This window comes from Pyrgilauda ruficollis, unplaced genomic scaffold (genome assembly GCF_017590135.1).
Source record: "Pyrgilauda ruficollis isolate IOZ18807 unplaced genomic scaffold, ASM1759013v1 scaffold11, whole genome shotgun sequence".
Taxonomy (NCBI): domain Eukaryota; kingdom Metazoa; phylum Chordata; class Aves; order Passeriformes; family Passeridae; genus Pyrgilauda; species Pyrgilauda ruficollis.
The window spans coordinates 2,459,848-2,483,681 of NW_024509210.1; the positions used below are offsets into that span (position 1 = coordinate 2,459,848).

Below are 23,834 nucleotides of genomic sequence, written 5' to 3' on the forward strand. Positions count from 1 at the left end.
CTTCTTTCTCAAGTACGGGTTTTTACAAATGCAGACTCATTTCAGGACCCCAGAGCAACACTGACAACTTAAAATGTCTTGTTACTTTGGCTCATACCCACCTCCCAGTGAGACAGACATTTATTTGGTACAGGTGTTGATAGTGTCAGGCATTAATGGAAATACACTATTCTGGTAGATCAGCTATTAATCTAAAATAACATTATTTCTAATTTTAAATTTCTATCATTTTGGAATTCCATGAAATGAAGAAATTTCTTTGTCAAACTCTCCATCTTTACGTAAGTCTTTCTGTGAAACTCTTTGTCCTGGTTTAGGGCAAATTTGGGAAGAAACCTCCAAACAGGTCCCTCTAGAAAGCAAATTCAAGAGGCTCCTCCCCCCACCAGTTCAAGAGACATACATCTCCTTCAAGAGAAGTGGAAAAAACTGTTTATTAAACAAGCAAAGTATTCACAAACATGAAAAAAATGAATAATATTAAACAATGGAACCTCTCGTTGTTCTGAAGAGATGGCAAATCCAGGAATTTCCGTGGGGTGTAAGCTCGGCTTGCTCAGTCTCTTATCAGTCCCTTCTGCGCTGGCACTGCTGTATCCCGGGCTGCGGTGGGCCACAGGTGGGAGCTCCTGGTGTTTTCTGGGTTTTCAGTTCAGAGCAGGGCTGATCAGTTCCAAGAAAAGAAAAGCCACAGTCCAGGGAACTTCTCTGTCTCAGCTAGCTAAAAAACCTAACCAAAAGCCAAGGAGAGCTTTCTGCTGCTGTCCGTGCTGCAGACAACACGCTCTGCACCGAGAGCAAAGGAATTCCGGGGGAGTGAGAATGGAGCTTCTGCACACACAGACTGTGCACCATCACCTCCCCCTCCCTTCACTCCTGAATCTAGTTTTAAAGGTGCAGAACTCAATTCTAAACAGACGAATGGGAATATAATTCAGCATTATAAAGTCACCACTGGACACTCATTCATTCAGAAATGCATTGGTGGCATTTAAAAAAAATCAGACAATAGAATAACTAATAGAATAATAGACTAATCCTCTAAAAGAGGTGTCTAAATTCTCACTTCACGTGAGAATTTAGTGAAGTTTACCAAGCATTTAAGTATATTCTAAAGAGCAGGTAGTGGTTACATGTCCTCAGTTGACCTTAACTATGTCTTGGCCTTTTCCATCTTGTTTTTAGCTCTAGTGATCTGCTGAATAACAGCAAACATTGGAAAAAGACTGAGTGTAAGGACAAAGCAAAACTTAAAATCATGTTCCAGTAGAAACTAACAGTGCATGTCTACCTGGCATAGCAAATGCAGCTTATCTTAAGGCTTGTATAGTAGAATTGTAAAAGTAAAGAAGGCCAGAAGAAAATATTCTTGTCAGGACTCTTAAAGAGGCTTGTGTTCTCTGGCTTGGAAGAGGGCTGGTGGTGGGGGCAGCCTTTTGTATGGCCATGGATGCTGGTGAGGGGAGCATGTCAGAAATTGCTGCCTTGAAGTACCAATGGATGCTGAGTGAAACATGGGAGCAGCAGGTTCACAGCAAGCAAAAGGAAGTACTTTAGCAGCAAAGGGAATGATAGTGACTGCCATGGTGCCCTTGCTGCTGAGTGCTGTGCTCTAGTGGTAAAAAATGTTCATGGATACAGTAAGTGGTTATGGTGACTCAGGGGGAGGATGATGAAATGGGATGCAGGCTCAGGCAGTCAGTCTGAAAAAAATGCTGTTTGCCAGGAGCTGCTTGATCGTTTTGGGTGCCCTTTTCCAGTTTCAAGGAGGGAAAGTGTGTGTGGGAACTGCTGAGACCAGATAGTGACCTGATATGACCTAGTAACACTGCTCATAGTCTTGTGAGAGAAGAGATGGGAATAACAGCAGTTAGCAGTCTGCTATGATACACCACTTGGACAAGATTTAGTCAGTTTCTTTGGGAAATATTTTTTTCCTCCTTAGGTTTTTGATTTCTTTTTCCTTTTAACATCCTTTGATGTGGTCTAGTGAGCTCTGTGTGTGGTCAGGGGGGGAATTATGCTGTTCCATTTTGATATGCCTTTTCCAGGTCTCTTTCTGCCCTTTTCTGCTCTTGGAAGTTTCTCTTTATGTCCTCTTGTGCCCCTGCATTAAAGCGAACAACTCTCTGCAGTGATTTCATCCTCAAGGAAGACAGGACAGATGATGCTAACAGCACACATTAGTGAAGCTGTAAAGTAACATTTCTCTGCCTTCCCAGTCGTCCTTCCTTCCCCTTACTAGCATGAAAAGTCAATTAGCATTGTTTCAGCAGCTGTCTGGGTTGTAAACTCCCACTGCTCTTCCCACCCCCCTCAGGACCAGCCCAGCTTTAATTCCATAGCATTAGCTGCCATGGATGGCCATGGGTATTTGTCAGCCTAAACTATTTCATACCTAAGACTTCAAAGCATGGCATGTATCTGAGAGTGACTTTCTGATGAATAAAAGTCTCATCCAAATCTTCTGTGACCAGTTAGAAGTACACTTTACCAGGAAAAAATAACAAACCCGTACAAGAAGACAACATAATCTATAGTATTCAGTTTGTGATTTCCATGGTTTTTGCAGGAAATCCATGTAATCCATATGTTTGGATGTGGTTTATTTTGGGCTTTGGAAATGCGTGGTAACTTTCTGGCCTGAATTAGTCTATGCAAGAAACCCCTCACACAACAAACACTAAAAGCTGTTACTGAGGTTCAGCTTCCAAGTTGTCATTCTCAGCCAGTGCTGAGGGCTACCAACACATGTTGTGAGACACAGAGGTAAACCCAGTGTTTCAGCAGCTCCCTGATGGCCTTGAACACACAGAGCCTCGTCAGCTCTGGGAGCTTCCTATGAAAGTGTTTGGTTGGAACATACAATTATCCAGTGCTGCTCTGTGTGCCTTGAACAGAAAAATGGAGCTACTTGAAGTTCCTGCCATCAGTTAATAGACATGTGCAATCATCTGTTCTGCAACCATCAGAAAAAGCAAAAAAATTAGTGGAGCTTCCAGATGGAGGTACCAGCTAACCTCATCACCACAGCAGCTGCAATAAAGCCTTCCCAAAAGGAAGGTTTGAAATCTCAGTGCTGAGAGATTGAATATGAGTAAGCAATTTTTACTTTTGCAAAAAAAAAAAAAAAAAAGCAAAATTAAGGGTACTGCCACAATGCTTTTGTAAGCTGTTTTTAAGGAATGGTAGCCCATGATCTCTCCATGTACACTTGGCAGAGTTTTTCAGTTTCAGGCAGTACAAGGTACAAATCCAGAAATGTTTATATGGAGCTCTAGAAGTGAGCCCCAAGCTGTCTCCTGTGCCAGAAGCTGGGCTGTACAATTGCTGTGTGGATCTGCACTGGGATCAGCACTGGATAAACTATACCAGACACCTAGAATTTCACAGCTACAATAAGTAAGCATCCACCTGGGGTGCTTTGTGATTTCCCATAGTAGTGTGAATGCTGTGATTGCAACTCTGCATGTTGAGACCTGTGATTAAAGCTGCTTTTTATCAGCCCCACCTGGGTTGCTTTTGTCAGTCAGAGCACTTCTCATGTTTGAGGTTTCTCAGCTGGGGTGATTATCTTGTGTGATTGGAAGAGGTTACTCTGAATCTAGAGAAATGTGAAGGGCTGGTGCAGGTAGCACTTTGGCCTGCTACCTCACACCTGCAGTTTTGAGGAAGACAGAATTTTTTTTTCTTTAATTATTCTGGGGAAAAAAACCCCAAATCTCATGTTTGGAAATGAAGTCCTGAAATGTGGTGTGAATGTAACAAATATGAGGACATCTGCTTGCTGCTTCTGAGAAGCTATAAGAGGAACCATATACTGTCTTAAAAGAGTAAATGCCAAAACATGTGACTTCTCAGGCAGGCTTGCCAGCACCAGTTCAACAGAATACTTCTTGTAGGGAAAAGAAGGGTGTAGTTGCTTACCAGTCTAGCCCAAGGCTTCTGGCCTTGTCATAATGTTAAGATTTCCTCACATCAAAAGCGTGCTGGTAAAAAGGCTGTGAATTTTTGCTACCTGCAAGCAAAGGAGGGATGCTGCTGTGTTTAACACAAATTCCCCATGATGCCATCTCTGCTTCTGCAGGAGGGGAACACACTTGCTAAGACAGTTTTAGGCACCTGGAGCAGCTTGTGACCCTGTGGGGATAAGCAAAAGCATCAGGGCCCAGCTGTGACACAGGCAGAGCCCTGTGGAGCAGCACAGCCACGGTCTCAGTCAGGCTCTGGGCATTTTCTCTGGACTGCTGTTCTCTCAGCTTCCAGGTGGGAGCTCCTCTGGAGCTTGGTGTGGATATTCTCTGGGTGCATGGCTTTTGTCCTTAGGGTGAAGTGTGGGGTTTTCTTCCTGACAATGCTCAGCAAGGTCTCACAGACCTGACTGCAGCTCCTCCAGTCTGGCTTTAGGGGGTTGTAAATATGTTGGCTACACGAAGCTGCTGCTGCCTTTGCATCATGAGCAACTCTGATGCAAAGAGGTGAATTTTATTGACAGACTCTTGCCAATACATCACCATTGGTTCAAATCACTTTTGAGTAAGAAAGCAGATAACCTACAGGTAAGGAAAATCTGACAGAGAAGTTAGTTCTTTCCAATTTATTCTCATACAAATATATTTACATGGTAAACTTTGTTGCGTAGGGTATGTGGGGGATCAAATTCTGGTTGCTTCTTTCCAGACCTATGTTAGTCCATCTTTTAGTATAGGAGTATATAATTTTCTGAAAAGCATGTAATCATGCAAATATTCTGCAGTGTAACCTTTTATTCTTATCTATTATGAGGGAGAGAAAAGAGCCACTCGTACACATTCATGAGTTTTAGCTAGCTAAATTGACACTGTAACACAATAGGCCTTTTATTAAAATAGAAAAAAAAAATTAAAGTGCATGAATCTTTTGCATAGTTCTTACTTTAAGCACTGAAAAGTCAGTATTTACTGTAACTTGGTGTAATCTAGAAGAAAATGTATTATGGAATAGTTTAATTTTTAAAAATAAATGTAATTATTAATTTAGTAAGTTTTGATTGGTCCCATTTCACTTATTTTCTTTGTAAATACGAGAATTTGAGCATTCAGTTAACACACATGAATTCTTCTGAAACTGATGGTCATCCAGGCTCCACTTTTAGAGTGGGAAAAACAATGGTCATTTCACATGTCCCAGTGTGGTAACTGTCGTTAAAACAGATTGCCCATGGGAAGTCCTTCTGCAAAACTTGGTATAAATATCTGTTTTCTTCAGATTAAATGCTGCCTTCCACTGCAGACTGTTCAGACTTCAGGGCTGATGGCTGATACCCTCTAAAAGTCAGTATGTTGTGCCTGCCGGGCAACAGGCAGAAAAACTAACAGGCAATTCAGTAAACACCAGAGGCACAGAAGTTGTCATGAAACAGACTGGAATAGTTTAATATGGTAGCTGATTTCTTTCTGTCAATGCATAAAGCCTGAAGGAATTCCGATGAATTCTGTGTCAATGTTCAGGAATACTCCACCCCAGTCCACCCCAAGGGCCATAGAGGAAAGCTCTGAAGTAAATGCATAAAGGACTCTTTGGCACATAATGCAAAACCTGGTTTGATTTCTCTTAATAATCCTATATTGGACTCTCCTTCAGCAAGCAGAAATTCCATTATTTCCCATGCTTTTTAATTCCTAGTGATAGGCAGAATATATTCAAATATATTTATTTGAGCTTCATCCGTTAGGAAGCATTCATAAGTGTCGACCTTTTGCCTGCAGCATTCTCCTCTTGAATTTGGTTTCAAAAATGTTGCTGAGAAACAAAAAAAAAGTGAATTTATTGCACTTTGACTGCAGTGGAGGTATCCTGTGAGTATTCAGGAAGGCATGCTCCAGTAAGGAGCACTGGTGAAAGGAGTGCAGACCCTCCACAGTTACTGCGGTCTGGTTTCTGCTTTCCACCACACTGCTACAAAGAGTCCCCTGGAAGAGTGGGTGTGCCTCTGCTTCCTGCCACAGGTCAGGTCATGGTCTTCCTTCTGCGGCACAATACCTACACCAGCAAAGTTTGCATGGAAAAAAAAACTTCAAACAAATTTTTTTTCTCCATATATTTTTCTTATCCTCATCAACCTTCAAGCTACTGTGATCCTTAAAATGTAGTTTATAGTCCAGTGTTAAGGGCTCTCTGATTGGAAAAGTAAGATTGTGCAGCAGAATATCAATTCCAATAAAGTATACATTTCCTATTATAAAGACTGTTATAATCTAGAGTTCAGTGGGGTGTGTCTGTGCATCACAGAGAAAACACTTCTGAAAATAAATTGTAACTTTTTGCATCTGAGAAGTAGGGCTGCGAGGTATTACCAGAGCAGACAACAAAACAGAGGGCTTCCCCTTTTTCTTGAAAACGATCGAAAATTTCTCTTGGAAAGGTCATAAATAAAAAGCTCATAATGGAATGAATATCTTTGTCTTTTTAATTTCTTTAGAGATCTAGAACTCAGCTAGTTAAACTTCACTTTCCAATTTCATACACCTCCCATCTTCTACAAATTAGTTTTAATTTTGATGTTATAATTACATTTGATACGCATCATCATTACATATAAATTTCTTTGATTGCAGTCTTTTGCCACTTACGTTCAGGAGCTTCTGCACCAACTTCCTATGAGTTCTTTTGCCCTTCAACTAAAGCACATTACTATCCTCAAAAGAAAGGTGGTACTTCTAAATATAGAAACCTAATTTAGATTCTGCTGTGACAACTAGGGGTCCATTTCTTTTTCATTACAATGATGAGGTATTTATTGCTGAAGTCCATTGGTAATGTTACTTAGGTCATTGTAGGCAGAGAAAAAGTTGCCACTATGAGGGTTTCTTCTATTATTAAAACTACCATTAAAGCCACTTAGTGCAAAGCATCTTCGCTTCTGCTGAAATAGACCTCAAACCTGTGGATGTGTTTTTCCTTATCCCCTTTCTTCTCAGGACTAGTAATCTTACAGAGAAAGTCAGGTATAACTCAGTTTTAGAGAAACCCAGAAAGTTTCAGAGGCTTTTTTTTTTCATTTCAGAGAGAGAAATGAAGCATTATCTGCAGGTATGCTAGAATGATTTTGTCATATGGGAAGGTAGTTCTAAAAGTCAAGTAACTGTGCTTCTTTCTCAAAATGTTCTTAGCTTTTATATTCATTGGAAAACATCACACTTATTTCTTTTTTTTGCAGAACAGGTTGTGGGGTGGTGGGTAGCAGGAAAGGTTGTTTTTTGCTTTTTATAGGCCAAATGGCTACGTGATTCACAGGTGGGATTTTTGACCAGAAATGGGTCATTTATTTTATAGATTCTACTGAAGCAATTCAATGTGCAGTATTGTAGCACTGTGAAATTGCGGGGGGGGAGGGAGGAAATGTCCGAGAGATTTAGTGCTTGCTCTATTGTCTAGCTCTGCTTGTGAATCTTGGTCTGATACAGCTCTCTCCCAGAGAAAAATAAAAACCTGTCAGTGAGAGTTATTCTTCTGTTCCCTCAGTACCTGGCTTATGTAAAGCTTGGTCTAGTTACTTGGGGGTTGAGGAAGAAAGTCAAGTTCCTAAAAACATTTTACAGATATGAGATGATAAAGACCAAAGGGAGGCTTTGTTTTTAAACTTCCATCCCTTGTTTATGCTTTAAACTCAACTTGAGGATATCTTAAATAGGATTAAACCTCCCCAACTTTTGAATACTTCTAGATTTGAAGCTGTTCTCTGATTTATTGATAGTTTTGTGTCAGTTATGCCCGGCTAGTTGGGCCAAAAAAAAGAGTAATTTAAATTAAATAGTAAATTGAAATACTGTTACAAATAATTAATTACTACACTAAGTTGAAAGGCAAAAATAAAGGACAATGTTCTCATCCTCACATATGTAAGTGTCTTGCAAGTGGCAAAAATACTCAGAAGTGACCCATGCCAGGAAAGAGAGGAAGGTATTGAGCAGAACAGTGTATGAGGAGAGTGCCTGGATGATTTCTGCTTCAACACTGCTGTGAGCAGGTAGCAATTGCAGAAATAAAATGGTGCTCCTTCCTATCAGTTTGGGGTGGGGGGATCCCTGAAGGATGCCTGTTTTAAATGATGGAGAGAAGGGAGTGGGGTAGAGAGAAGCTTAATCCCTGTTAGTACACAAGCATTTTACAGAGCAAAATGCTTTTTTCCACATCAGTTGGCTGGCTGGTTTGTGGCCCAGGTACAAAAGAAGCAGTAAATTGTCTTTGTAAAAAACCAGAGGAATGTTGCCTGGGGTTTCTAGGTGTGTTTCCAGCTTCCAAGGGGCATGTGTGGTGTTAGTACACAGAGCTTTCTATTCTTGTTAATCCATTGCCAGCTGTTTTGTGTGTTCATTCTTTCTCACCCACCTGGTGGTTCTTTCCCTGCCCCTGTGCCTTCTCCTCTGCTTTTGTCTCCCTTTTTCTTTAGTGCTGGGTGCCAGCAATGGGGAGCACTCTTTGTCCTGATCTCTAAGGCCACAACCCTCAGTAATCAGGAACAGTGATTGTCAGGAATGGAAACAGCACCTTGCTTGCAAGCATTTCTCAGTCAGGCATCTGTGAACTCTTTTTTTATTTTTTAAGGTCTCTAACTGTGCCAAATTTGGATAGACTTCCATGGGAATAACCAAAGCAGACATCTTTGACACATCCAGTTTGTTATAGAGCACTGAGCTTATAGCAGAGGTCAGCAAAGCCAGCACAGCACCCCCTCCTGAGGCATTGGAAAGCAAAGCTTGTTTCTTGAGGACCAGTGACAAGTGTTTGATTTGAATGTAATTTATGGACAGCATTTGAACTTAGATATGAGACTGGTTCCTGTTGCTACCCACAGCTGATCTAAATGAAGGGCTGAAATTCCTTTAGACAAGAGGTTTCAAAAGTCAAGCAGCTGATAAGTAGTTGTTGTGTAACTGGTGAGTATATTGAGGGAGTTTAGTGTGTGTCCTTTCTAAAGGCAGGGACTGGAAAGTTAGAAGAGTTAATAATCAAAGGAACATGGAGGAAACCTGAAAAATGGCAGATTTAATAAAGATGACTAAATATAGTATGCATGAAATTACTGATACTGTTCAAAAGTGGAAAGGAAAAAAGCCAGAAAAGCAGGGAGGCTCAAGATGCAATTGGCAATGAGGCTGAGACTTAAACCAGATCCAAGAATTAAGGGAAGGCTGAGAAACTGCAGATTTCTTGGTGGAACTTTTGATGTTGCTGAATGGGAAGATAAGGAGGAATGAGAAAGATCCTGAAGGGATTTGAGTGGGAGTGGGAAGGAGAGACTCCATCATTAGCCTTCATGATAGGGTAAACGACAGTACATTTTCTCCTGTGGTGGGTTACAGACGTGCATACCATCCTGGAGAAGGCAGAGCAGATGCTCTGACAATCCTGAGTGGAAATATGGTACCTGGTGGAGAGAGCGCTGAGGAGATAACTCATAGAGAGGCTCTGATCCCAAGTACCTAGAAAAACTGCCTCTGGAGAGGGTGGCTACTGCAATGGCTGGGAACTTCAGCGTAAGGAAAAGCTTTGACCAGCAATGCAACCTCCATTCAGAACTCACTTTTTAGGAGAGAGCTGTTGGGTAAATGTTTCTTTCTTGACATATGGAAAAGTTCCAGTGGGTAGAAGACAAGACTGAGAAGGAAAAGAGTTCCAAGATTAAGGAAAATGACAGTCAGGCATTGCAGCTAAGGAAAAATTTCCACTGGATGGAATGGTATGTGACTACGAAGAAGTAACTGAAATGTTGAGAGCTTGGACAACAAAATGGAGAAAATCTGAGCTTCTCACAGAGGTCAGGATATAAAACATCCATGTATCAGAAGGTTGGCAGAATGCTCTTACTAACTGGACTAGATGTGTTTAAAAGGCTTTGTGCTGTTCAGAAATAACTAAACAAAAGCAAAAGTTGTGCAGTAGTAATTATATAGTGGACTAGAAAAAAAGGCTTTGGTGTAAAAAGGTCAGACTGAAATCAGTTTGGCTGAAAATCACTTTGGAAAGAGATGACAGAAGGAGCAAAGAATCTGTGTTAGCCCCAGGGTTAGACTCAAATAGGGGTAGGGATCTCTGTATGTACTGTTGTTAGATAAATACTGCCTTATTATCAGGTGGTTTGCTTTCCCAGTGGAGATAAGAGAAGTGATAGGGCCAAGGTACTCCTGGATTTGATTGCTGGCAAGTTTCTTCCTCAAACTAGTCACTGAACTAACAGGAAGAAAATGCTACTTTACCTTTCACTTTGAAAAGCAATGAGGATATTCTAGAAAATAATTTTGGATTGAGCATTCAGTTTCCCTTTATGCTTTATCATCTGCTGAAGAGCTGGCTTCCCTCTCTGTGCCCCTGTCTAGCTCATCTGAGCAGTCACGCAGCCAAGGCATGAGTTACATCAGCAAGGTGACTCCAGTGGGAATGAGTCAGTCAGATTGGGAGGAGTTCTGATGGATCAGACCTCCAGAGAGCTGCAGCCACTGCTTGGGGCTGCTGGGGCAGTCAGCTTATGGTTCATCAGATGAACTGGAATGGAAAATTGCACCCTTAGTAATCATGGCTTGATTCAGTTTGAAATATGTGAAAAAAAATATAGAGAACTGGGTTTGGAAATCTAGGTTTTGAATCTTAGGGGCAAATTTAAATAAGCAAAATTGGTCACAGGTGTAATGAGCCTTAGGACTAAATTTCTGGAACTTAGAGATATGTAAAGCTTGCCTGGAAACGGAATCCTTAGTAAAGAGTTATCATGGTCTGTAGTTCAAAATGGATCAATAGTCAGCCTGAGAATATACAGTACAACTAATGCAGGAATCTTGCAAGCAATGGAGGGGGAGAAAGAGGACAGGACAACTCAATTCAGGTTTGTTTTTAAAAATTAAACTTGATCTTGCAAATTATGTGAAAGCAAATAAAAACAAGATTTTGTGTGGTGAGAAGGATAAAGAATAACCATAATGCAGAAATAAAACATTAAATATTTTGGCCTAATTTTCAGTAAGGATAACGATAAATAGAGGAACATACTGGATGTATGAGAACAAGAGAATGGCAATTGCTGCAACCGGAGGGAACTTAAGGATCGTAAAATACTCAGAGACCAAGAGAAATGTTCATCTCACAATTAGGAAAAAATTAGTGTTGATTGTAACTATTTTAGCTAATTTTTCCTTCAGGGTGATACCAATCATTGGAGAAAGCAGTGCCAACATGAAGAGGGAGAAAGGAAGAATGAGGCAAGCAATTAAAAGCCTGTCAGTCTATCCTCACAATATGTAAAATTTTGGAAGGCACTGCAGCGTGTGGGTGAGGGGCAGTCAAGGATTTGGGAGATTAAAGAAAAGAAAGTAAACTACAATATATCTACTTCAGAGAGTGAATTTTATTGACCCTATACTTGTCTTTGGGGAGAATTAATCTTCAAGACAAGGAAGGCCATTCTATGGCACTGAGGTCAGGCATGATCTGCCAGAATCTTTCCCAAGGTCTGCAGGTAAATCTTCCTGTTCAGCTCCCGCGGTGGGAATATGGAGGCTGGGATCAGAGCAGCCAGGGAAAGCTGGTACCTCCCAGCTCCCAAGAGCACTGCAATACTGCTGCCAGGAGCGAGGTCTTGAGACTCTTTTTGCATTGCAGCCCTCCAGGAACAATGGTTTGTTGCTGTTGAGAGGAGCCATGAAGTAGGAGATGTTGAGCAGAGAGGTGCATGGCATAATAAAAGCAGACTTAAAGATATTATTAATTTGGCTGTGTGTTTCTAAATGCTGTTTTATTTGGGAGAGGTCAGTGACTCGGCAGATACTGCAGATTTGTATGACTGAAAAAGACTTTGAGATCATCTAATCTAAATTAAGGCAGTTAAAACTTGTTGTGTCTGCTGTAGAGATTAAGAAATTATTCCTTGCAGCATCCTGTTTTCATAACTGGAGACACACCCAGCTGTTTTCCCCTCCCAGTCTCTTCAGTCTGTATTCATCTATGGTATTTTCCAAAACTGTGTTCACTTTATTGTTCATACCTATCATGAAGAGCAATATCCAGAACTCTGCTCACTTTATAGTACTATAACTGAGGCTTTATGAATGCTGAACACAGGTTGTACAAATATTCGTATATCCCAGTATTGTGTTTATATTTTTACAGCATGATACTGTTAACTCAGTCCATAAATTGAACTTCTTTTTTTCTGTGGAATTCTTCCTTAGCCACTCAGTATTTTTGCTGTTGACTTCTGCCTACGTGCAGTGTTTTGCATGTCATCTTTTTTCTCAGACCACTTGTCCAGTTTTCCTTTTTGTCCTCTAATATAATTTGCAGTCCCATCAAGCTGGTTGGTTGTCAATTTAATAAATGTAGTCTCTGTTCCATGATCTGGGTCACTAATAAATATAGTGAGTATGATCAGACCCAGTGTAGGTGACTTTGGGAACTGCATTCTACATACCTGTTTTGCATATTTTGACAGATAGTTAGTAGTGATTTCTGAATATTTGGAGGTGTTTAGTTTTTGGGGTTTTTTGGGTAGTTGTTTTGTTTCTGGTGGGGTTTTTTTGTGGTTTTTATTTTTATTTCTTTTGAGTTTGTTTTGTTTTGAATTGTTTTGTTTATTCCTTCTTTTTTCCAGATATGCATCTCCATTAGTTTAATTTTGGCCTAATGTGTTTAGCTTGCACACATGAGTATTATAGGTATATATAAGTGTCAGGATATAGATCTGCTTCTCTAGCTTGCTCTTTTATTTGGCAAGGAAATTTGCTTTGACATTTTTGATTTAATGCTGCCTTTTACTCATGGTCTTGTATTCTTTAAAGTCTTCACAAGTACACTGATTATAGCTACTGTGTGTTTCTTCCCTCTGCCCTTAATCCTGGTCTACTCTTACCATCAGCACCTCGAAATGCTATATCATGATCCCACCTGAATAAAAACTTCAGTTGGCTTTGCTGTAAGGCAAGAAAATGTAATGAATATCATTCATCTAGACTTTTGTAATGCATTCCACATTATGTCAAGCAGTCAACAATCAGAGGAAGACTGGGATTAGTAGAGTGAAAAGTAAATTAGGTAGGAATGAGTTTATAAGATGTTGGCTATGTGGTATTGAAACAGGTGGAGTGTTGTGGTGAAACAGTTTTGTCTGCCAATAGCTGTTAGCACATTTTGGGAATGACTTGCTTCGTGTTTTTACTAAAATGTTTGGACTAATTCATTAAATTTGATTAAAGCACTAGATGGTGCAGAATACAAGAAGCCCATAACACAGAGCATGAGGGGTTTTTATGCAACTGAAATGGAATATCCATGAGAAACAAAAGGAATAAAAATGGAACGAAACATCACTGCATAAAACAGAAAGTGGTGGATTTAGGAGCAGATGGCAAATATAGAGGAGAGCTTATCCAGCAGAAGCACTGGCAAGGAGAAGCTTTGAGCCTTCTGGCTGGTCAGAGGAGGACTGAGAACCGGCTGTGTGATGTCGAGCTGATGGCAGGTGTGACTCTGGGATGTGTGAGAACAGAGGCATGCTTCTGTCCCCCTGGAGCTGCCCTGAGAGCCCTTTCACACTCACAGACATTATTCTGCTCATCCATGCTGGAGAAAGATCATTTGGAGCCAAAGAGGATACAGGGGAGGAGGGTGAGGATAACCAGAGCATAAAATACAATCTAACATAAGAGACTACGTGGAAGTAGAAAATGCAGGTTGTGACACTGCCATGTATGCTAGAATGGGAGGAATGAGGGAATGTAATCACCTCTGTGAATACATCTTGGAGGGAAGTACTATCTGATATACTATACAAATGGATCCAGAAGATCCCAAATTCACAATACAGACCTGAGACATAACTTGGAAAAAATACATTAAAATTTTCTAAAATACCAGTAAGTTTAAACTTAGAAAAACATTCTACATTCTGTAGAAAACTTCTGAGTGAGACATGTTTGTGTGACCTTTCAGAGACCCTAGAGAAAGGAGATGAACAAGATCTGGATCATTTTGATTTTATCTTTAAACTCACAGCTGTCACAGTTTGAAGATAAGTGAATTTATAAAAAGCGGAAAACTTGTTATCTCGGAGAGAAATACTTTGAACACCATCTGTCCTCTGTTTTCCTGAACAGAAAAAAAAAGTGTTTGTCCATCAAGGTTGCTACTGGACAAGCATGTAGGGCAGATGTGAGAATCTAAAAATAGCATTGGGCGAGGGGGAGAATCCATTATGATATCTAGGTTATTTTCTAATTTGTTTACTAGATAGACTGATGGTGTTTCAACATAATTTCAGCATTATCCTGACGCTGGGATATATTGACTAAAATCTTGTCTTTTCCATCAGACTTTTTACTATCAAATTTAAACTTTTAACCTCACCTTCTTAGTGGCTTATGCCTGTAAGAGTTTTTTATTTGAAAAGTTCTCCAAAGCCTTTAATGCTGCAGATTCAGGAATCAAAGCAGTGTATTAGCAAGTGTATCTGTGTAGGAGGTCTGACAGAGTTACAGTACGATTATAAAATAATCATAGCAGGAGAAAATACTGCTCAAGAAGGTTAAAATACATTTCTGTGTAGTCTGGCACTTGATTGTTTCTCTCCCTCCCTCACACAGGTGAGGTGAGCAGTCTGGTATTTTTATTTGAGGAGTATATTTTAGCATGTTGTCTCAGTAAAATGGAGCTTTTTATAAAGATAATTAAAGCATAATGCACACTGTTACTCAAGTCTTAGTGTTTGGAAATATGAAAATACTACTTCTAAGATACCCTTATGGGTAAAGTGTACAATGTTTAGAATATAAAAAAGATGTATTGCAAAACACAGACCAATGTTCCAGTGTGACCTTACTCCCAACAAGCTGGGACTAAGAGCAAAGAGGCACTAAGTCCAAAATGAGTAATCCTCTTCCTCCATGAATGGCCTATGGGAATCCATAGACAGCCAGATGGAAAGCCTAAAGAGCTACCAAATGAGGTTCCTGCTTTTCTGGAGAGAGTGGAAGTAGAAAAGGAGGAAGGAGTAGAAGTTGCAGCCTTTTGAGTATTCACCAACACCCCTGGACCACCCTCTTCCTCCCCAGTTCAGACTATGTTGCAGATTGAATGTGCTTATTCTACAGCTCTTATTGTGTCTGACAAACAGTGGAATGCACTGCTGTCAGTAAAAGGGAGTAAATGTAGACCTGGAGGAGACTTTTCCTTCTCAGAAACTGAATCCAAATTTATGCACAATTATTTTTTTCTTTATTCACATGATAACATGAAGTAGGTATTGCCCTCTTTCAGCTTCTATGACGTGTTATTTTAAAATACTGCTCTCAGTTCCTGATGTTTTTTCAGTATTTTTCTTCTTCACCTTCTGTATGTTTTTAAGGCTTTTGTTATTGCAAATAGCTCCAAACAGGAGCTCCTCTTTAACATATCCAGCTCTGTTTCAAGAGCCAGTTCCACTCCCCATAGAGACTTAACTGAGTTGTCCCAGCCTACTACTCAAGCGACCATTTTATAGCATGGTGTCAAGAATACGTTGCATGCCCTGGGTGTGGTGTCAGGCATATAGGGAGCATTTGATGTTCCAAGAGTCCTGTGGGGCTACAGGAATGGAAAATACCAGCACGGGTGCATGCTCACCATGGCTGCAAGAGGAAGTGATGCCTGCAGTGAGGCTCCCTCAGAACCGCACCCTGACTCGCCTCCGATGGAGCCAGTGGCTTGTTTCCAGGAGGAGTCCCTGGACCAAAGAGCCTGCCAGCAGCCTGAGCAATCTAGGAGCCTCAACTTGAGTGGGAAGCTGAGCTTTCTGTGGTGAGGATGCTCCCAAGTTGTTTTGGTGAAGAGCAAGCAGAAAAATGCAAAATAAAATACAGTCCATTTAAAAGACAGGAAGATGACTAAGCTGGTGAATAAGATGCTCTAGACAAAGGACAGGGAGTGGCAGGGCAGAGGAGCTGAAAAAACAGCAGAATTGGGAAAAAAAACCCAGTGCTTTGGAAATTCAAGTTAACATATATGTAGGAGATAAGATGGAAAAAGGTGAGGCAGGTATTAGGTTCTGGGTAATAAGAACAGAAAGAGACCTTATGCAAGCTAGGTCTGGGTGATTCAGGAAAGAAGATGAGCTTCTGAGAGGCAGTTGGGAATGTAGTCTGAGAGGAACAGGAAATAGTAGGAGGGTGAAAGGTGGACTCCTGTTCTGTAATGGACTTCAATTAGTGGTTAAAATGAGAGGGACATGACACTACTGCTGAATCAGAAGAGCAGCAGTGCAGTGGATGTTTAGAAGCCTGAAGCTGATTTTCTTATTAAGGCTGTTTTTCTGGAGGTGAGGCTGGAAGGAGACCAGGTAAATGAATGTTACATCCAGTAAGTTATAGAGGGAAAGGATGCAAGAACATTGTGAATGTTGCTGATAGGGTTGGAAGAAGAAAGAAAAGCCAAGAAATGAGTTGGATGGAGTTTGGCTGCACTGTGATGGAAGCAAGAAGGCTGAAAAAGCATGAATACTGCAAAACATGGATGGCACCCAAGTTAAAAAGGGTTTGATGAATATTGCAGACGGAGTGTGGGTAAGAACATTATGGACTTGAAGCTGTTGTGCTTTATGAACTTGAAGCTGTTGTGCTTGCTTTGTAGAAGACAGAATCTGTCCCAAGGTTAATGAATGTTATGGCACATTACCACGACAATCAAAAAGTCACATGAAAGTCCAGAATTCCCTTGTCCAATGAGTTCTACAACAAGCACAGAATGAAAAGGCTTCCTTTCTGCACAGAGTTAAAATCTGAGAGTGAGTCAAGGGCAGATGACACACAGAGACAGGAGGTGGGAAATAGAAAGCATTGCTTATGAGGGAAGATGAGGCTTCCATCAGGCAGTGCCCAAGCCACTGTCAAGGTTTTAGAGGTCAATACAGCAGGCAGAGTTTTAAGGAGAAAATGGAAAGATGTCAGTGAATCAGCTTGGCTAGTGTTGCCAGTAAATTGTTCCTGCAATTGGTAAATGAGTGATACCAGGATTGGAAGATGCTGTCTCGGAAAGTGCAGTGTGATGTAATGGGGCTGCTGGGGGAAGGAAGGCAAAAAGTGGGCTGGGAGGGTTTGTGACAGCATTTTGCATAGTCTGAACATGTGTGCATTTATTAAAGCCAGAATGAAATGCAGAAAGAATATAGGCAATATAGGCTGGTGCTCTGAACTATGGGGAGGGGTAGAAAAATATGTTTTATAAGCTTTGTTAGAAAGACCTGCACCCAGAAGTGAGAGAGAGCAGGTCACACACAGGGTGACATTGATGTTACTTCAATTTGAGTGAGTGGCAAGGGTCCCAGCATTTTGGATCAATTAATGAGGGAAGGGGGATTAGGAAAACACAAGTCTTTTACAGTGATGTAGGGCTTAAAATGAGACATCCACAAAGTGATGCCTGAGAGACTGCTCAATATTTCGTATTTGAACATAAATCTGGAGTTAGAGCACTGTCCAGCAAATAAGAAAACTCCTACAATTCTATTGACTACAATGATGATGATTTTTTTTTTTTTTAAGGCCATGCATCTGGTTTTTCTTTTACCACAATTATTGGTCTCCTGTTGCAGCAGGGACACTGATTCAGCCACAGATACAGCATCAGATCACTAACAGGGCTTATTCCCAGGGTTGTTTTAGCAGTACTGCTATGATGAAGTAGATGGGGATGAAGTAATGGGGAAAATTGCACAGTCATGTTGATGCATGCAGCATTAAACCCCATGATGCCTGCCCAGGGAAGGACAAAATTGGTTTTCAAAGTAGATTGAAAACATTAAAAATATAGAAACCATATTTTAAATTGGATTAATTTGAAATATACTGTCACATCAGTTAGCACTGATCTGGAGTGTATTAACTGTACTGTTGCATATGTTCCTTCATGTACACTCTTGTCCTCAGCTTCTCAGTTTTGAAAAATTACTAAAGATAGTCTGGTGAAGTTTTTGCATGTCTGATTTGCCCACCTCAATAACCAAAAAAGGAGAGTTAAATGAAGAATTTGCCAAATGAACTGGCACTTGAATGCTGGTTACTGCATTTCTCGTGTTGCAGTGATTGTTTCACACACATTAATTCTCCTTTGGACTTTGGCTTCTGCACTTAAGTACAGGGTCTGAACTCGATGGGTTGCACAAATGCATAATGAGAAAGTTAATTTCTCCACTAACATGAGGCTGACCGTAGCTCTGCCCTTACCCTGCATTACTTCTGCAGGAAATATCTGCAGGACTATCACTGTGAAACCATTCTGCTTGCTAAGCAAATGTGGAGCAGCACAGACAGGAAGAAGATAAGTAGAAAAAAATGCTAATTTAAATGCTGAAGACCGATTTAACTAACCTTCATTTGTTTTAAAGTTTAAATATTTACTCATTTGCAATATTTGCATGTGCTCTTTCCTGGCCCGCAGCAGTGCACATGTGGCTTTCTCTGGCTCGGTGTGAAGAAGGAGCAGGGTTTGCAGTTCAAGGGGTTCTCTGCCTGCAAGAAACCAAAGGGGGTCACAGCAGAACGCCTGAGCCGTGTGTGCTGTCGCTTCCCTAGTGCCGGTGTGGCGTTCCCGGTGGCCGCAGCTCGCAGCGGGGCGGTGGCACGGGGCCCGGGCGCTGGCTGCCGGCCAGCCCGCAAGTGCAAGGGCTGCAGCTGCCACCGGCCCCTGCCTGCTCCGCTGAAAAACCTGCCAGGCCCCTGAAGGGGAAAAATAGCAGGGGAAAAAAAGAGCAGCTCTTGCACAACTGTGCCAGCACAACCCGGCGTGCCTTCCGCCTCAAAGCAAACAAAAAACAAACTGAAAACGTCCAGCGGAGGACGGCAAAGCCATCCACCACCTGGAATTTTTCATGCAGTCACTAAAAATACAAACCCTGCAGTATTGCTGTCCTCACATGCGTGGCCTGAGCCTGGGGAAGCACACCGGGGAAGTTACGACTGCGATTTTAGGAAGGGAATGTTTGCATTTTTCCGTTGATTTTCATGATTATCTGTAGTTCTAGTGATTATCTGCAAAATAGGGCACGCTGTGTTACCAGTAATACATGTATCCTGTGGCAGTGAGCCAAGGCAGTAATTGAAGGTCAGGGATTGTTTGTCGAGTGCAGTTCAGTGTGCTGCCTGATTCCATAGGGGACTGGCAGTGCCAAAGAACAAAGGCAGCTCTGTTCTGCAAGCTTATAGTATGGCTTGTTTGACAGAGCTCAGGCCCAATTGTGAGAAGAAGCAAACAGTAGCGGAAAACAGCGCTAAAATAATGTGACTACTAAAGAAGCCCTTTTAAAGTGTAGTAGTTTGCAAATGTCAAAAACAGGCTTGGATAGATGCTAATTTTTGAAATTCTTACTTAACATTTTACCTTTATGTGGCACATCTGTGCTTTGTTAATAACATACACATATATATTGTAGTAAATTTTGTAAGTAGTAATGATGTAAATGTCACTTTAGGTTGCCTTAGTCTACTTAACATTAACAATTATACCAGTAGCAACGTCCTTGTTTTTTTTCTTTTTTTTTTACTTCCAAAAGGTGTTTTACCACTTGGTGGATTTTTCCTGAGGATGTCTTTGAGTGAAACTCTTGGAAATAAGAGTTGCTGAGTTAGTATTCCATGCATAGCTGGTGCAACTTGAGAATTTTTAGCAAAATCCCTCTGTGGTAATGAATTGGTGGTGCTGGGGTGGGTATTAATATTCTTTGTTACTAAGTCGCCGTCTATTAATAAAGCTTTGTCCAAACGGGCAAACTTGCCTGTCCTCCAGACCATCTTGTGATTTGTATTTTAATAGTGTCTGTCTTGGATATTATTAAGGATTGCCTGCTTTGACAATTGCACTACATACCACCCAGCTATCACAGCACCATTAGTTCAAGAGTAGCGTGAAGTATGTTGTGCCCTCTACTAGGCATTTTTCATTTGTTTGCCCTTCCTGAAATAGCTATTAAGTGTCTGGGCTCTTAAGAGAAATGGTAAAACAAAACCTAAAAGTGTATGAGAAAGGGGGGAATCTAGTGGTGGAAGTAGTATGTCTTTGGGATGCTCAGTACTTCTTGGAGGTAATCTAAAATGTGCTTTAAAAGTTAAATTGAAGATCATACAAGTACAGAATTAAGTTTGGAAAAATACTTTGTTTCTTGATTACTTGGCAAAGTCTGAGTTCCAAGATATTTTCTTGTGTCAGCTATTACTGATAGGTCAAGTTTTATTTCTTAGTGGTGTTGAGGCCTCTGAAGGACCAAATCTGTGAAAGACTGTCTTGCTCACTTAACAAGTGGCCCTGTTGCTGTTGAGTAGTGGATAACAAGGCACACCTCTGTTCTAAAGGGCACAGCAGTGCAAACTGCAGCCCCAAACCTGGAATAAGGCTGCATTTTAGTCTTTGCTACTGCATGACCTCTCTCAGAGGTGTTATTCCCCCCTACCCAGTGAGAGGTGGTCTGGAGAAAAAGGAAGTGAAAGGAAATCAGGTCAGAATGGTGTCACTAAGATGTTTAATTTTTTTCTCTGGAGATAAGGCAGTGCAGCCCTACTGTGGCATGGCTGGGGCAGGAGATGTGTTGTGGGGGAACCAAGAAGCTTAGTGAGCTGTGTTCTGCTGGTGGTGAGCCCTGAGTGGGTCTGCTGAGGGGCTGTGGCAGGGGTGCCAGAAACCAGAGGAGCAACTGTCCAGTCTGGGTGTTCAGGAATAGATGGAGGCTGCTCAAGGCACTGCTGCCTCTCCACAGCCTTGCTGCCATATAAGGCTGCTCGGCTGCCTTGAGCCAGCTCGGATGGAAGACCACTTAAAAAGGAAAATCAATACAATAAACTGCCTCTGCTAGTGTCCTTTCCAAGCGAAATTCAGGAGTCTTGCAGTTATGTGGTTTGAGCATAGGCTGGGTAGTGTACAAACACCATGTACAGGTAGCCTGGTTCCTGCCCTTGCTCATGTGCTGTTATGGAAGAAAACCAGCTTGCTGGAGAAAAGCCTGTGGTGGGTAGAAAGCCTTCCAGTTCAACTTTAATATTTAGCTGTACCTAAGTATTTTATTTCAGAGCTTAGTATGTTATAGCATTCCAGTACACCTTTAAGCTTACATCATTTGGAATAATTCAAGATGAGAACAGAGATGTAGTCATGCATTGATTTCCCATTATTCTCATACTTTCTTGGCAAATGACACGCCTTGTATTTTTTCCGTGAAGTGAAAAATGTACAGCTGTTTATGTTTAAAGAGACTGGGGAAAACAAATGTCTCTATTGCAACTCTATTGCAACCTCCCTTGTGATTATTTTTTTTTCTTTTTTTTCTTACTATCCATGTTTATGTATGTGAGCTAAGCTCAAGGGGTGTATTACAGGTGTTTTTGCTAAATTTCTCTCTGGAAATAATTTTCTCATTAGTTAAGTGTCCCCTGAACCTTTTCCCCCTGGACTATTCAGTTGAAGTTTCCATGTGAACTGTAAACAACTAGTCAGTGGCATTAGCTAGTGTTGGAAAGTGTGAAAACATGTGGGTTTTTTGGGGTTTCTTTTCTTTTTTTTTTTTTTTTTTTTTTTGGGGGGGGGGGGGGTCGTCAGGCAGAAAATAGGTTATATACTAAAAATGAGAAAATGGTGCTTGAGGAGTTTTCCGCGAGCTCCCGGGCCGTGAGCCCCCGCAGAGCGAGCACTGCGTGCTGCTGGCGAAGGCTTTGGGCTGCGCAGCCCCGGCGCTGGGGGCAGCGGAGCCGCCCACCGCCCTCTGCTCCGGCGGCTCCTGGACCCAAACCAGGCACTGAGATCATGCCTGACCCGCCCTTCCTTTTTATTGCCTTTTTTTTTTTTTTTTTTTTTTTTTTCCTTCGGCTGAATGCGGACGAGCTGCAGCCCTGGCTTGCTAACTTTCCAAAGCCCACCCGCGGGAGGGATAGAGAACAGCTTTCCAAGCCCAGGCTCAGCTTCGCGGGGGGAGGAAGCACTGAGGCTGTAAGCGAAGTTCGAGGTTGTGGCGAGGAGCAGCGGCAGCAGGAGGCTCAAGGCCCCCGGGTGCCTCGGCCGCGCTCCCGAGCCGCCGCCACACGTGTCCCGGGACTCCGCCCCCGCGGGACGTGGCCGCGGGCCGCGCCTGCCGAGCGCCGCCTCTTCCCGCGGCGTGCTCTCCTCGCCCGACGCTCAACTCGGTGCTTCCCCGCCCGGCTCCTCCCGCCCCGGCACCGCGCACTGCGCGCCCGCCCTTATGTAAGCGGCGGCATCGGCAGCGCGCCATGACCCAGCAGCGGGGACGCGCCGGGGCCTCCGCAGAGCGCACAGCTGCGCGATAGTCCGCGCCGGCCCCACAAAGGGCGGGCGGTAAGTCGCCGTCGTCCTCCTCTTCCTCTTCTCCCTCCCCGCCGCCTCCTCCTCCGGCCCTGCAGTCTCCGCCCCCGGCACGGCCGCCCGGCCCGACCCGGAAGCGGCGCGGTGAGAACCATTTTCCTTGTGAGTTCAAAGGCGGAGGCGGGCGCGGAGGTCCCGCGGGCTGGGCCGCCGGGCGAGGTGCGTACCGGCCGACGGGGCGGGGGGAGTGGGACAATCCGCCGCTGTGGTTCGGGGGGGCGGGGGGCGCCTCCGCGCCTTCCCTCGCGGGATACATACCCGCGCGGACACTTTACTTTGCGACGGGCGCCTTTGTTTGCCCTCCGAGGCTGCTGGGGCGGAACGGGCCGCGCCCCCGGCCCGCGGGGCTGTCGCGGCCCTCAACCCCTCTCCGTCCTATCCCTGCGGAGCGCGGAGCGGCGCACGTGACGAACGGGCTCCCGCGGGGGCGCGCGCGGCGCGGCACGCGGCCGGCGACGGCGGCTTTGTGCGCGACCCGGCGGGGACGAGAGCGCGGCGACCCCGGGACAGCGTGAGTACCGGGCACCTCCTGCACCCGCGGGGCCGCGCAGGGCGGCCTGCGCCCCTGGGAAACAGGAGAAACGGAGTTCTGGGAAAAAAAAAGGGGGGAGGGTTTTGTGCTTTTTTTTTTCTTTTTCGGTTAAGTTTATGCCGTTAAGGCGGGGTGCGGGAGCGGCAGGACTCGGTGCCGGCCGTTAACGGCACGGACCCCGCCGTTAGAACAGCCGTGGGCGCCGTTGGTGCGCCCTGCCATGCGGCAGCTCCGGCGGGCAGCGGGCCCGGCTGGCGCTGCCTTCTCCCCGCGTCCCGACGGGTACTTCCTTCTGCCCCCCCCGCCGAAGGGCTGCGAGAGTTCCGCCCGGAATAACGCCTTGGCTGGAAACGGCCGCTTCCGTAGGGATTGCAGGCAGGGTAATCCGCGAATGAGGAAACCCCGTGCTCGATTTTAACGTCAGATCTGCTTTGCTGATTGTCCGCTCTTTTCCACTTGGTAATTCTGCCTTTGAGTACAAACCATGGCAACAAACAGGCGTTGGAAGAGAGCTACAGCTGTTTCGAATGATTAAGTGTCATAAGGAAAAGGTGCCGGTGTTTGCGCTATTGCAGACTAAACAGCAAGGCTAGAGAACAATATGTGGAAAAGTTTACTGAATAGCAAGTAAAAATTAGGTTTAATTAATATTTTCAATTTTTGTGCTTTAAAGAGGAAGAAGTATGAAATGTAGATGTTTTAGTGTAAGAGTAGCTTTCTAAATTACATTATTAACTCTTTAAAAGTCTGATTGGTTTACGGTATAAATTCCTCTAGAAAGATTTTTTTAAAAAGGGTCACTGCGGTACGTGTGCATTGTAGGATGTGTGGGGAGCAGGCTTGCGGCGCAGAGTGCCCAGCTAAGCCGGCTGTGAGCTCCAGCGAGGCAGCTGAGGCAGTGCTACGTGCGGGATGCGCTGGGCAGCAGCTGCGAGCTCAGCTGTAA

The 23,834-nt window shown here is 43.2% G+C and overlaps 1 protein-coding gene across 9 annotated transcripts in view; it reads left to right on the top strand.

Annotated features, from left to right (window-relative positions):
• Positions 1-23,834, top strand: part of JMJD1C (jumonji domain containing 1C) — a 159,901-nt gene that overhangs the window by 75,943 nt on the left and 60,124 nt on the right. Inside the window, exon 1 of one of the 9 annotated variants that reach the window (XM_041473239.1) lies at positions 22,011-22,329. The exons of 3 other annotated variants lie outside the window; for them this stretch is intronic. The gene's annotated coding sequence lies outside the window, so the exon portion shown is untranslated. 5 more of the 9 variants (XM_041473256.1, XM_041473209.1, XM_041473200.1 and 2 more) reach the window with 5 other exon arrangements.